This window comes from Pan troglodytes, chromosome 9 (genome assembly GCF_028858775.2).
Source record: "Pan troglodytes isolate AG18354 chromosome 9, NHGRI_mPanTro3-v2.0_pri, whole genome shotgun sequence".
Classification (NCBI taxonomy): Eukaryota; Metazoa; Chordata; class Mammalia; order Primates; family Hominidae; genus Pan; species Pan troglodytes.
Window position 1 is genome coordinate 90,378,057 of NC_072407.2, and position 15,810 is coordinate 90,393,866.

Genomic DNA, 15,810 nt, shown 5'->3' on the forward strand with positions numbered 1-15,810 from the left:
CAATAACTAATACATTTATTATTAGTTAAGTATTGTTAAGTAAAATAAGGGTTACTTGAACACAAACACTGTGATACTGTGACAGTGGATCTGATAACCTGATACTGTGACAGTGGATCTGATAATGGGTAGGAAGCAAATACAGTGTGGATAACATTCGACAAAGGGATGATTCATGCCCTGGGTAGGGCAGAGTGAAACAGCCCCTGATTCATCACTCTACTCAGGACAGTGCACACTTTAAACTTATGAGTTGTTTATTTCTGGAATTTTCATTTAATATTTTTGGACAGCATTTGGCCATAGGCAACTAAAACCACAGAAAGAGAAACCATAGATAAAAGGAAACTACCATACAGGGAAACAGTTTGGTGTATTTATTTTTGTCGATTTCCTGTGGGATGAAAAAAATCTGTGTATCTGAAATGCAAAAAATATTTTAAGACCACTTTTTTTTTTTTGCTGTGTACCTCAAATTTAGAACTTGACAAAAATCAAGTTTCTCTCTAGTATACATGAATAATTCGTCATGTGCTGCAGTCTGTCTCTGTTTGCTTACACCAGATATGCCTAGAGCTTCCCCACAGTGTTTGGGAAATAATAGTTACAGAATTGTGTGTGGTTCTATCACATAATTTCTTGATAAAAATTGACCCAGGAGCTTAATTTCCCTCATCTGGAAGTCATCCTTTCTCACTTCTTACAGAAAGAAAGAAATGGAAGAAGTTATGAAATGAACTCTTAATGGTAACTGTAGAACAGGCACGATTTTAACTCAAATTTTATCCTACTTCTAATAATAATTCTTAGTGTTTGTCTAACATTCTATAGTTCTTATAGTATGTTAATGTTTACTGAGATATATTTTGTGCTTGTTTATATAGGATTCTTTGAATGTTTGTGTGTTTCCCATGTTTATATACCTTAGTTTAAATCTTGACACCACCCTCTTTTCTGATGAGAACCTCAGTGCTCATTTATTGGGTTTATGCCATGGATGAATTCTACTAACAAAAACACATACATGCACGCAGAGACACATGCTTAAGGAAGAACATCTGAGCATAATGTAAAATCCAATGACAGGGAGAGGACAAATGCATAGACACTAATAATACAAGGCAAAATGTGGTATAATATGTTAAATAAATGATACAATAAAAATGCCAAAAACATTCTGAGAAGAATAGAAATAATTATTAGGATTATTGAGCTTCTATTAGACACTAGATACTTTGCACTATACGTTGTTTTGGCCATTTACAATTATTCGGTAAGATAAATGACATATCTTTATTTTACAGATGAAATTTTTAAAAAAGAACCTTGAAGTCTGTGAGTGACCAATCAAAGATGAAAATTAATAATGGAAGACCTGGGATATACAATCAAGTCTAAAGCCTAGATATCTGGTTATTTTAGAAAAGCTTCATAGGCAAGTGTCAGTGGAGCTGTGTTATTTGAGCTGAGCTGCACCTTGAAGAACCAAAAAAATTATAAATGGAAAAATAAAAAACCAAGTGCCTACACCAAAAGAATTCTAATGCTTAGAAGAGTTGCAGAATAAAATATGTTGCATGGGATGTCAATAGTAAAGGTCAAGATAGAGGACAAAGAAACACAGAGGAAGGAGGTTAATGGAATGAGAGAAGAAAGTCTTTTTAGAGGAAGTTGATATTTCACCTGAGTTGTAAAAGGTATGTAGGTAGAGAAGAAAGGTAAGTGAAAGGGGTATAGAGCCACTTCTGACAGAGGGACTAGAGGTTACAGAGACATTGAAATGCAGGATCACAAAATCATCAGAAAATAGCAGGTAGTTCATAATGGCTGGAGCCTGGAACAGAGATCCCAATGCACAGGACGTGTGAGTGAGCCAGGGAATTGGTGAGGGAGGATGTGTACCCGTGAGAAATGAGTCTTGTGATTAGCAGCCAAATGGACCTCAAATGAAACTCTCCCCTTGACTCTATTCACAGGAATTTTCTAACCATTATCTTTTTCCCCTCTTAGGCACACACATGGAACTCAGTTACTATATATACATATGTCATTTTCATTTATTTTTAATATATTTACACTTGGTTTAAACCAGGAACTATTATTTCATGGGATGGAGCTTCTTAAGTGAATATATCTTAATGAGAGACCCTGATCCTGTCTGCAGTTTTGCAGGATCCGTAATGTGATTTGATTACCTTCTCCAAGGATGAGCAGGCCCTAGGGGACTGCATCACACTAATGAAACTTACAAATCAACAAATTTAATGCCAATATTGGGTAAAGGAAATGTCATTTAGTGAGAACCTACTCCATACAATAGTAGACACTTCACTCATATTATTTAAATTAGTTGTCACTACAACACAGTGATGTAGTTCTTTCTTTATCCCAATTTTATAGATGAGAAATTCAAATGAGAACATTAAATAATCTCACCTCATTTCAAAGCTACCAAGTTTTGAAGCAAAGAATCAAACCTAAGATTCTTTGATGTCTACTTCATGCAATGGGCAGAGAATACTCACAGTGGCTGAAAAAGATGATGATGATGATGATGATGATGATGGTGGTGGTGGTGGTGGTGGTGATGATGGTGGTGGTGATGATAATGATAATGATGATATAATTAAAGTAATTATAATTTATTGAACGCTTACTTTGTGAGAGTAATACATTATATACCTTATCTTTTGTAACCTTCAAACAATTCTATTTGATGGGAAATTATTTCCATTTTAGAAATGGGGAAAGAGATGTTCAGAAAGTTTAAATAGCTTTCCAATATCCAAACCTGGTTAGGTGATGGGGCAGATATTAAAACCACGTCTCTCTGACCACACAGAACTTTTCACCACTAGCAGAGTAAAAGAATATCTGATGAAAATAATACCTGAGTAGGAGAGTCAGAGTGAAGAGAATATATTAGTTGAGAGAATATTTCATCTAGGTTGTGGCAAAGAACAGAAAACCATTGACATTCTCCCAGTGAGGACACTGATCATGTATCTTTATAACTCAATGAAACAAACATTGAACACTTTATACCGTTGTTTTTCACTTTTACTAATAATTCTTATCAGTCACAAAAAGCTCTGGTGACTATCTGTATTCATGATAGAAAATATGTGTTCTAATTTCAGTATGTATGTCTCACCGTTTAATAGGAGAAATTTTAGGTAGTGAGAAAGAAACAAATGTCTCAAACCTGAGCAAAACATTAATACTTTTTGATACTTTAAGAATCGTTCTTTATCAATTAGTAATACTTCTGATTAACATCCCAATCAGTGAAGTTAGAGTTTAGCCTACAAAGCTGATACATGTGTGATAGTATTACAAACTTAAAATCTTGTGAATAGATCAAAAACTTTAGCAGACATTCCTTTCTAGTACCTAGACTAACACTCTTATCAAGATAAGAATGTTTTGTCATTTTCATTTATTTTGGCTTTTACTAGAAAGACACTGTTTGCAGAAGCAACATTTGAATTGGCTTTCTTTGAAGTGAGTACTCTTATTGACAGTTTGAAATAAACCTAGACCCTTGCTCAACATCAATACATCTGGGAAATTTTGTCTAACATTCCTTTGTTCCTTTAACCTAAACTCCTTGAAGAGGGGATTGACTTATTTCTACTCTAACCCAGTTATCTGGTATGAGATTTGGTAAAAATAAACATGATTTCTAAATGTTAGTTGAAGAAATAAATATTTGAATGAATTTACCAGCTTTAGACCTTGTTTCAATTTTACATTGCTTACATTTTGGAAAGATGTTCCAGATGAGCCGTCTCATTCATTTATTTTTATTCTTTTGCAAAGAATGTCTTTGGGGGCTGCTTATCAAGATTTCCTGTGTGTGTCCTGTCTGACTTGGTATCCTCCAGGCTCTGGTGAGTTTCCTCACCAGCCTGGGACACTTCCGTTTTTCCTTCTCCACTAACTCACATCACATTTCGGGATAGGGCTTCTAACCCCTCTTTTAATAGACACAGTTTTTAACAGCATTCTATCTTAAACATGAATAAACAGTTGGAATGTAGGCAACTTAGAGAATGTTTAAACAAATGAGAAGTAGCTGGAAGGTTGAGAAAAGGTCACTACAGTTATTGAGAGGAGTCTGACTCATGAAACAAAACAAAACAAAGCAAAACAAAAGTTACTTAACTGACAAAAAGCAAATCGGAGAAAAAAAAATCATGAGAACATTTTGGGTGGCTGGCTGAGGCAATACCAAAACTTCAAGTGATGAGAATGGGAAGTTAATCAGAAGAGACTGCTCCTAGGGTGGTGAACCTAGTGTGACTCCTGGAGGGAGGCTTTTTCCCAGCTGTCTCTCTGACTTTTCTGGGTATCTGCATTCTCACTTGTTAAACAAGGGGGTTATATTAAAGTAGATATAATATTATTTCCATTTCTAATCTTTTACATTGGGCTCTGAGTTTCTAGCAGACTGAATTCTTATGTTTTAGGGAATATAGTTAATCTCATATAGTTTGGTCTTTATATGTTTTTCTTCATTATTTAACCCATATTTATTGAGAGACTCTGGTTGGAGCACTGTGTTAGGCAGTGTGCAGGCAAGATGAGTAAGACAAAAGCACTGTCATCGAATGCCTCATAGTCCGAGGGACCACCGCATTATTAACAGTGACATAGCAATCAGTAGCAGAGGAGATGGCTGGGACAGGGAGGTAAGGATGCAGGGATGGAGATGGAATGAAAAGGATAAGACCAAAGGAAAATATTTTATCATCTCCTGAAATACATGAAGGTTACCATTTTATCTTAGAGAATAAAAACTGGTTATGATTTTTGTTTTTACTCCTTTGGTTATAAATGTGTTGAGCTCTGGATCAACTTGCTGCACTAAGGATGGTAGTGCTGACTGGGATTACTTAAAAGGTTAATGAGGAGTTCACTAGCCTTTCCATAGTTTCTATAATAGAAGATAGTTAACTCTTAGTTTTATTGATGTGGGGCACTACCTAGCCTGGCCTATAGATTTGTGTTTACCATGCGGTAGCTGCTTGGAGATTTGGGAGGCTGCTTGGTGATTCCTCATACAACTTGATGCTGACCTGAAAGATTAAAATGCACAGAGCAGCAGTGAGAATAGAAGAGCCTAGAACTGCTTGGGAAATTTGAATGCTCTCTTGGGCCGTCCAGGTGGGCAGAATATGTGAAACAGATGGGCAGAAAATAATAATAAATGGTGTGGGCTAGTAATTAAATGGAAAGAGCGTATTTCACCTAGATGTCTTCAGATTCTTGTTTCTTTCCTCACTCCTTCATGCCGTGAACCCTGTGCCTGAAAGCACAGAACAGCCAGCCCTAAGTCTCAGTTTGAGAGTTATCGTGGCCAAGACAATTCTTTCCTTCACTATGGCTTTCGAGGCATAATGCCTGATCATTGCATGGCATACTGTAGCAGTTAAGTAAGGAAACATTGTTTTGGTTGCTGTTCATTTGTTTTTATCCTCCCTTGTCTAAAAACCTGCTTAGGTAAGTAGTAAATATATCACTAAGATGTTATTGGGAAACAATGCTGGATTTAGAGCTAAATATATGTAATTCGTGTAAGGGATTTTAAAGCATTTTTAAAATTAAAATAATGCATAAAGAATATAGAAATACAGAATACAGGCAAAATCCATATAGAAATGCATACAGAAAAGAGCACATAAAAGCACAAACTGAACATGCCTACATTAAAAAAAATCACAACATTATCAACATCATGGAAGCACCAGTCCACTTCATGCTCCTCTCTAAGGATTATTTTTAATATCAGTTGGCAAAGTGTCTGCCTTCTAGAGTCACCAGTAGAGTTACAGGTTAATTTACTTATTACTTCTCTCTTCCTGTGATGAGAGACGGTGGAAAACATAAGGGCAGGAACTAAGATTTTTTTCTCCTTTGTATCCATGTATCCATGATACATCGATTGCAATGGCTCATACAAAAGCAATCACCATCTCAAGTTTTGTTTTAAAATATAAACCCTGAGACAAACATTAATAAGTAAATGTCTCTCAGAACCCCTAAGGAAACAAATGAAGGGTCTGGGAAAAGCCTGAGGGTGGCGAGGTGTGTATCAGTATTTCTTGAGAGTGCAGCTCATTGGGGACTTCCCTGATCCTGGATTCAGAAATGCTGGCAGCAAGCAGGAAAAGGCAGGTGTTTGAGCTGGATAGAAAGAAGTAAAAAGGGAGATGAGGATTCAGAAAGTGAAAGTGAATAGAGATCAGTTTTGGATTTTGTGTTGATGACTTGACCTCGCTTTCTTCATCTGTAACATTGAACCAATAACAATTGTTCCAGGATTCTTCAACAAATTTCTATGTAAATTTATTAAGCTGTGGGTCAACTTGTAGTCTCTAGAGCCCAGATATCTAATGAGAAGCTGCAGAAAAAAGTCCCATTGCCACATCACATTTAGTTTCTAGACTCATCTATTTGATTTAGCTTTTTAAATGTATGTAGAGCTCTCAGCAAAGAGGGATATTCTAAATATCTCTCTGAACATTAAAAGGCTAGAATAGAAGGGTGATGATAGTGAAAGGGGTTAACTAGTGTTTTTCATACATTAGATAATTCACAGCTGCTTCATTTTTCATACATTAGATAATTCACTTCAATGAACAATATTGAATATTCTTTGGAAATGTGTTTAGTGGAAATTCCCATTTATGCTTGTCTAAGTGGGTTGATGAGGCTTAGGTAATCAAGTTGCAACACCGGGGAAAAAAAGAGACCAGACAAGTACCAACAAGGAAATTCAACTGAAGTGTTGTTGGTGTGCCACATAGCCATGGGAAAATGAGGGCAGGATCAAAACTTGCTGGAAACTAGCTTCTCTATTTGTTTTCCTGTCTTTCTTTAACTGAAGTATAGGGGAAATTTTGGTAGGCATAGATTTCCTTTGGATATCATCTCTTTAGCTACAGATTTGCCTCTGATCATTTCTGATTATCCTTATGCCAGTCTTGTGTTCAAATGCTTCTGAGCACCAACTAAAAGAGATCATACTCTATACAATGTAGAGATTCAGTGAGCTGTGACAAAAGAGTGCAATAGCCAGTCTGGAAACATCTGTGGGAGTTTTAATTAGAGGAGAGCCACAGGCTAAATGACTGACAGAAAAAAACAAAGAAAGTAGATGACTCATCTCTGAGCCAATGACAACAGGAGTACTCATGGATTTTCTCTGCTTTTAAACACTGTGGTTGGATTAAGTGTCTGAACTCATTCCCTGCATGCCCTATATTATTGAAACCTTTTCTTTTGGTTTAAATTTCCTAATTTATGAGTCTTTCTCAAGGGTAATCGTCTTTGAATAGTAGATTTCTGATATCTGAATTAGAAAAATCAGGGTAAAGCCATCACTCAATGAGGGCTGGTAGTGTGGTAGTATGATTTCAAGGACACCAGAAAAGCCTTTACTCACATTTCTTTCCAATTGAAGTTCCTTGGTCCGAACGCGAAGAATTCCTTGTTTCACCAAATGCAATCACCATCCCAAATTTTCTTTTAAAGTATAAATCCTGATACAAACATTAATAAGTAAATGTATCTCAGAACCCCTTAGGAAACAAATGAAAGGTCTGGGAAAATCCTGCAGGTGGGGAGGTGTGTATAAGTATTTCTTGAGAATGCAGCTCACTGGGGACTTCCCTGATCCTGGATTCAGAAATTCTGGCAGCGAGCAGGAAAAGGCAGGCGTTTGAGCTGGATAGAAAGAAGTAAAAAGGGAGATGAGGATTCAGAAAGTGAAAGTGAATAGAGATCAGTTTTGGATTTTGTGTTGATGACTTGACCTCCCTTTCTTCATCTGTAACATTGAACCAATAACACTTCTTCCAGGATTCTTCAACAATGATCAGAAGAGACTCTTTTTCCTTTGTCACACAAATTAATTATTTTTTTTTCTTTTTGTAAGACAAATGGTTTAAGTTTGGGATTTCAAGATAAATGTGTGTGTGTGTGTGTGTCTGTGTGTGTGTGTATACATATATATATTTCCTATTTATGTTTTTTGGGCCTTCTTTTGCTTGAGATTTTAAAATTTTTTTGAAAGACTTATTAAAAAGATCACCTCCCTCTTTAAGGATGAAGACTGGAAACTAAAAGAAGTCTGCCCAAGTTCATAGTTCATGGACATGATTTGATCAGTAATTCAAAAGGGCAATATGACCTTATGCTTTTTTAATCTTTCTTTGTTACCTAAGTAATCACTGGGAAAGGCTTTGATACTATATTCGAGATTAGAGCCACAAGTGACTTGATCAAACTTAATTTTTTCCAGGAGAGAGAGGATGGTTTCATGTCACATGTCTGTGAATCGTGACCCTACAAGCCTTTGAGAACAGTTCAGGATCACTGCACTTTACATCTCTAGGTTGAGGAGAAGAGCACACTTGATAGTGTATGAAAAGTGCCTAGCAGAGAGACTGCACTTAATAGGCATTCAGAGCAATTTATATACTAAACAATGATGAGGGTGGCTTCCCTGGATTTTTTACCCCCAATGTATTTTAGGCTACAAAGTGGACTGTCTTCTTTCACAGATAGAATAGGTAAAACATGGGCTGACAGAAAATTCAAATTTCAAGACACACTATATTTGTTTTATGGATACCCAGTAATGTTGTCACCACTAAATTAGCACATTGTGTTAATACCAAGCTTACTTGTTTACAAAACTAACCAACCAACCAACTAACCAACCAACCAAAGCAACAAATAAAAAACCAACTGAGTGATTCAGCAACTAGGAATGTTGAGATATCTTAAAATTTTTAATTCTCAGTTGACTTGGAGACAATTTCATGTACTAATTTAGACGTTTTCTGAAGCATTTTTTAGTCTGTAGCAACTCTTGAGGTAAAGAACTTCATGAATTTATTTCTTAATATAAGAGATAAGTCTCCTCCTCCTTCTCCGTCTCCTCGTTCTTGTGGTTAAATTAACTCTATTAAGCTTCAAGCAGAGTTTCCTAGGTGTAATAGATTAAAATTTCCAAATTATGTTCACCCATAAACACAATCAAATTTTGTGAGCATCCTTCACCAGTTTGGCTGTCAATCATCACCAGTCTATTGCCAAATATTTCATTCCTGTCCTTTCCACCACACAGAAAAAATTGGACTCCCACTCACTTTGATGTTAGACATACTCATGTGCTTCACTTTTCTTCATGAAATCTGAATGAAATTGGCATATGGCTGCTACCGAGCAGAAATTTTAAGAGCCATGATTAATTTGCTCCCATCTCTTTCTCTGCCAAAGTAATTGTTGAAGATTAAACCCTTATCAGAGTGGGTGCCTGCATTACTAGTATGAGCTGTGCTGACCTGAAATTTACAATGGAAAAGAGAAATAAATCAATTATTTTTTGGATGCTGAGATTTGGACGTTGTTTTTAAATGTAGTACAACCTAGCCTATTGTGATTAAATACAATTGCATTATAGATTTGCAACTTTTCTCTCCTCAGACTAACAATATTGGTTTCTAATCATATCTTTAAGTCAAGGAAAACATGTGCCATCTGTTGATTCTAAGGTCTTCTTATACTTTTTACTTTCTTTTTTTTTTTATTTTGGCTGAGCACAGGGGACTTTATTGATGGTTCATGACAAGGAGGGGCTCCCTAGGCATCTTCCTCTTCAGGGAGTCTGCATGGAAACTGTGAGGAGGGGAGATTCTCAGTGTGGTGGGGAACTGAGTGCAGCAAGGACTCCCCAGCAGTGAAGGCCTCTCTCTTCCTCTCATGCTCTCGCTTGGGTTGGCAGTCCAGGGGTCTTACTCCTTGGAGGCCATGTGTGCCATGAGGTCTACCACCCTATTGCTGTAGCCAATTCATTGTCATGCCAGGAAATGAGCTTGATAAAGTGGTTGTTGAGGGCAATGCCAGCCCCAGCACCAAAGGTGGAAGAGTGGGTGTCACTGTTGAAGTTGGAGGAGACTACCAAGTGCTCAGTGTAGCCCAAGATGCCCTTGAAGGGGCCTTCTGATGCCTGCTACACCACTTCTTGATGTCATCATATTTGGCAGGTTTTTCCAGATGGCAGGTCAGGTCCACTACCGACACGTTGGCAGTGGGGACACAGAAGGCTTTGCCGGTGAGCTTCCTGTTCAGCTCAGGGATGACACAGCCTTGGCAGCACCTTGGCTTGTCCACAGCCTTGGCAGCACCAGTGGAGGCAGGGATGATGTTCTGGAGAGCCCTGCATCCATCACATCACAGTTTCCCAGAGGGGCTATCCACAGTCTTCTGGGTTGCAGTGATGGCATGGACTGTGGTCATGAGTCCTTCCATGATACCAAAGTTGTCATGGATGACCTTGGCCAGAGGTGCTAAGCAGTTGGTGGTGCAGGAGGCATTGCTGATGATCTCGAGGCTGTTGTCATACTTCTCACGGTTTATGCCCATCATGAACATGGGGGCGTCAGCAGAGGGAGCAGAGATTATGATCTTTTTGGCTCCTCCCTGCAAGTAAGCCCCAGCCTTTTCCATGGTGGTGAAGATGCTGGTGGACTTCACCATGTACTCAGCCCCAGTGTCACCCCATTTGATTTTGGAGGGATCTCACTCCTGGAAGATGGTGATGGGATTTCCCTTGATGACAAGCTTCCCATTCTCAGCCTTGATGGTGCCATGGAATTTGCCATGGAATCATACTGGAACATGTAGATCATGTAGTTGAGGTCAATGAAGGGGTAGTTGAGGTCAATGAAGGGGTCATTGATGGTGACAATATCTACTTTACCAGAGTTAAAAGCAGCCCTGGTGACCAGGCACCCAGTATGGCCAAATCCGTTGACTTCCACCTACACCTTCACCATGGTGTCTCAGGGATGAGGCTGGTGATGCACAAGAAGATGAGGCTTTCTGTCAAATGGGAGGAGCAGAAAACCTATACTTTCTACTTTCTTTCTATACTTTCTGATAAAATTCTGGCTTTAATTTCTTTACCTTTTACCATCATCATCATCATCATCATCATCATCATCATCACCAACATTATCAGTGATGTGCTTAACAGTAAATTCCAAGCTCCTAAATTTTAAGGGATAAAATAAGTTATTTTTCCAACAGCCTTATTTTAGAAATGAGACAACTCAGATCCTCCTAAGATAAGAGATTTATCCAGGACCATACGGTAGACTTCTTCTCAATTTTAACTTGCAATTTTTTTTAGATCTTTGTACTTCATAACTCATGCCATTCATTTATTTATTCATTTTTGTGGTTTTTTGTTTGTTTGTTTGTTTGTTTTTTAGTAGTGTCATCCATGATGGATATTCATTCAAGTTTTTAAGTTAAATTTTTAAAAAGTAACTGTTGGCTAGTGGAAGAGCCAGGATTAGTCTCAGTGACTATAGCTTGAGAACAATGCTAAGTGTATTAGTTTTTTTAGGGCTGTCATAACCAAATAGCACAGGCTGGTGGCTAAGACAACAGAAATGAATTGTTTTCATGTTTTTGTTTTTTTGTTTTTTTGAGACAAAGTTTCGCTCTTGTTGCCCAGGCTGGAGTGTAGTAGCGTGATCTCAGCTCACTGCAACCTCCACTTGCTGGGTTCAAGCAATTCTCCTGCCTCAGCCTCCCAAGTAGCTGTGATTACAGGTGCCTGCCACCACGCTGGGCTAAAATTTGTGTTTTTAGTAAAGACAAGGTTTCACCATGTTGTCCAGGCTGGTCTCGAACTCCTGAGCTCAGGTGATCCACCTGCCTCAGCTTCTCAAAGTGCTGGGATTACAGGCATGAGCCACCATGCCTGGCCTTGTTTTCATAGTTCTAAGGACGAGAAGCCCAAGACTAACGTGTCAGCAGGTTTAATTTCTTCTGAGGCTTGTTTTCTTGGCATGCAGATAGCTGCCTTCTCATTGACCACTCCCTTGGTGTTTCCTCTGTATGCACACACACCTGGCTTCTCTTCATTTGTCTAAATTTCCAATTCTTGTAAGAATGCCAGTCAGATTGCATTATGGCCCACCCTGACAGCATTTTACTTTAATCACCTCTTCAAACTTCCTATCTCCAAATACGGTTACATTCTGAGGTACTGGGGTTAGGGTTTCAACATCTGAATTTTGCGGGCACAAAATTCAGCACTATGATATGACAAATTGATAACATTTTAAATTAAAAACAAAGCAAAACCTAAGGTTAGAATCTCAGTATTATTTCTAGCAGCTATGATATTTATGGAGTATCAGGTCATAGAATTTAACATAAAATATTAACGAGACTTCAGTATCATTTGCCCGTCTAACAAAAGGCATTTAATCCCAGTTTTTACAAAATATTCATCCTGATTTAGCTGATAGTTGAGGTCCTTGTGCTGAGCCATCTGCTAATTCTGTGGAAGACTGACCACACCTTTGAACGGGGAGCCTCCCAGGTGCCAAATAGAAGAAATTGTGCAGAATAATCTGACTCACACTAACGATAGTCATCATCCTTACCTTCTCCTTTTCTCCCTCCCTTCCTTTTCCTTTTCTTTCCCAGGTCTTCTGTGAGTACACCGACAATTTCAAACACTATACTAGGAACTGAATTTGGATAAATCATAACCTGCCCCAGGGGCTCACTTCTAGGAGAGGGGACAGATAAGTAATTGCACAATTATAATATAATTATAACATACTATATAATGCTCTAGGCTGTATGAGTATATGAAAGAGGAATTTATAAGTCACAATATGGGGAAAAGAGTCTTATAACTTACATCTCCACAAATGTTTTTTCTTTTCAGGGGATGCTCCTAAATTACTGCCATTATATCGCAGGAGATAGAACATGTACGAGGCACAATGGCAAAGCATAGGATCTATGTTTTAACTAATGAATGGGAAATAGGCTCCAAAAGAAGATTGCCCATTAAAGCCATCCCCTTGAGAGGCTATTAATGAATTCCAAAGATGTTGCCTTTCCTTAAAGCTTTTTTGGAACTTGTATTTGGTTAGACTCTGAGCTCTTCTAGAGCAGAACAAAGCTTAACTTAATGCATGGTATGGTGCATGATTAATGTTTATAGAACAAGTAAGTGAACTCAGAGACAGTGGCTCATTTTTAATACCATAATTGGTGAGTAATACTTGTTCCTGGGGTGTTTGGGGTTTTTAGAGGCTTAAGACATCCAGATTTAACAAAACTGTGGTCAGACTAACAGTGTTTAGAGTTCAAAGTGAGGCATAGCTCTACAGTAATGGAAGTGGATTTCTTGCAAACCATCTCCAAAGAATACCAGAACAAAAGCAGGAAGAAAAGAAAGTGTGTTTTTTTTTTCTTTTCTTTTCCTTTCTTTTTCTTTTTTTTTAGACGGAGTCTTGCTCTGTCACCAGGCTGGAGTGCAGTGGCATGATCTCGGCTCACTGCGACCTCCGCCTCCTGGGTTCATGCCATTCTCCTGCCTCAGCCTCCCAAGCAGCTGAGATTACAGGCACCCGCCACCACACCCGGCTAATTTTTGTATTTTTAGCAGAGATGGGATTTCACCATGTTGGCCAGGATGGTCTCGATCTTTTGACCTTGTGATCCACCCGCCTCGGACTCCCAAAGTACTGGGATTACAGGCATGAGCCACTGCACCCGGCCAAAAGTGGGTTTTGATGAATAGTAACGTCATCCTCAAATATGAAGAGTATTGGTTGTAATGTTGCTTGGAGGAAATTGATAAGCACTTTTTAAGAAAAGTAGATTGTATTAGAAGCATCCTTTCTTTCTTTTTTTTTTTTTACTTTAAGTTCTGGGATACATGTGTAGAATGTGCAGGTTTTTTACGTAGGTGTACATGTGCCATGGTGGTTTGCTCCACCTATCAACCCGTCATCTAGGTTTTCAGCCCCGCATGCATTAGGTATTTGTCCTAATGCTCTCCCTCCCCTTGTCCCTCACCCTCCAACAGGCCCCAGTGTGTGATGCTCCCCTCCCTGTGCCCATGTGTTCTCATTGTTCAACTTGCATTTATGAGTGAGAACATGTGGAGTTTGATTTTCTGTTCCTGTGTTAGTTTGCTGAGAATGATGGCTTCCAGCTTCCTCCATGTCCCTGCAAAGGACATGAACTCATTCTTTTTTATGGCTGCATAGTATTCTATGGTGTATATGTGCCAATTTTTTTTATCCAATCTATTATTGATGGGCATTTGGGTTGGTTCCAAGTCTTTCCTATTGTAAATAGTACTGCAATAAACATACCTGTGCATGTGTCTTTATAATAGAATGATTTATAATCCTTTGGTTATATACCCAGTAATGGGATTGCTGGGTCAAATGGTATCTAGATCTTTGAGGAATCATCACAATGTCTTCCACAATGGTTAAACTAATTTACACTCCCATCACCAGTATAAAAGCGTTCCTATTTCTCCACATCCTTGCCAGCATCTGTTGTTTCCTGACTTTTTAATAATCATCATTCTAATTGACATGAGATGGCATCTCATTGTGGTTTTGATTTGCATTTTTCTAATGACTAGTGATGATGAGCTTTTTTTCATATGTTTGTTGGCTGCATGGTTGTCTTCTTTTGAGAAGTGTCTGTTCATAGCAGAAGCATTTCTTCTGGGAACAAAAGTACCATCCAAGGATTATTTAAACACCAGAGGATTTTGAATAAGCAAAAATGTCCTTTGAGCTGACTTTTGGGATTGGAGCTGGTGAGAACTGCGTTACTCAGCATGGCGTGAAAAGCATTTGGAGTTGCTAGGAGCAATCCTGGAAGTCCACTTTAAAAAAGGTCATAGGGAAGAGAAAGAGAGAAGCCACTGAGATGAAGAAAGAGCCCATGACACACACCAGTGTGCCTGGGTGGACAAAAGACAAGGGGTGGATTGTTTCAAATAGAGGATTGGTTCACACAGGGATTCGGTTCTTTGCTCCCTACACTGATGTTACAGTTACAAGCACCATACCCGCATGATATTGTTGATATTTTTTAAGATCAAGGAAAAAACCTGAAAGTCCATATCTGAGTGAAAGTGGTGTAAGTCAGGGGCAACATTCAAGGAAGATAAAATAATTCATAAATAGAACTGATTTATGGGAGCAGGAGCTCAGAACTGGAAGTAACAATAGAAACCCAGATCCTCCAGAGATTCATAGAACTCTTAGAAAAAGCTTTGACTATGGCCTGGGGGTTCTGAGTAGACTTAGCTTAAGTGGAAGCCTTACCCCAATTGACACATGAGTTTCATATAAAAGATAGCACTAGACAAAATCTGAGCACCTCTATTTTGATTATAGAAAATTGGTTCTGAAGCTTTTTTTTTTCTTTTCTGAAATTTTCTTCTTTCTTTACTAAGAAAAAAGTTCCACCCTGCTACTGCTGCCCCTACAGAGTCGATCATGGTATTTGCTGGGTTCCCACTGTATTTTCTAGAGATTTACATTTTGGCACCTGTATAAGTTTTGGATAATTTAGAAATTTTCTGCTCCTTTAGATTCTGAGCTACTTGAGGTTGGGGAACATGTCTTATTTTTGTTTATCCTGAACCCTTTGTTTCTATCAAATATCCAGTAAATGTTACTGAATAAATGAATGAATTAATGATTAAATGTATGTATGCATGAATCAATGAATGAAGATGAGTATCTATGCTCCTAGAAGTTATAACCTAAATACAGGGAATTTTAAGTAACAGAGTACAAGTCTGGGCATAAATCAAAACTAAAGCTTTTCAAATATCAAAAAGAATTTTGTTTGACTTCCTTCTTAGAGACTGTTTTGGTTTGCTTGTTTTAAACATCTTTCATCTCCATCCCTTGTTTTCTGGAATTTCTATAAGCTATCACCATC

General features: G+C 38.2%; 1 pseudogene; it reads right to left on the reverse strand.

Moving 5' to 3' along the window:
- Positions 1-9,801: 9,801 nt before the first annotated feature.
- Positions 9,802-10,850, reverse strand: LOC466734 (glyceraldehyde-3-phosphate dehydrogenase-like; annotated as a pseudogene).
- Positions 10,851-15,810: the final 4,960 nt, after the last annotated feature.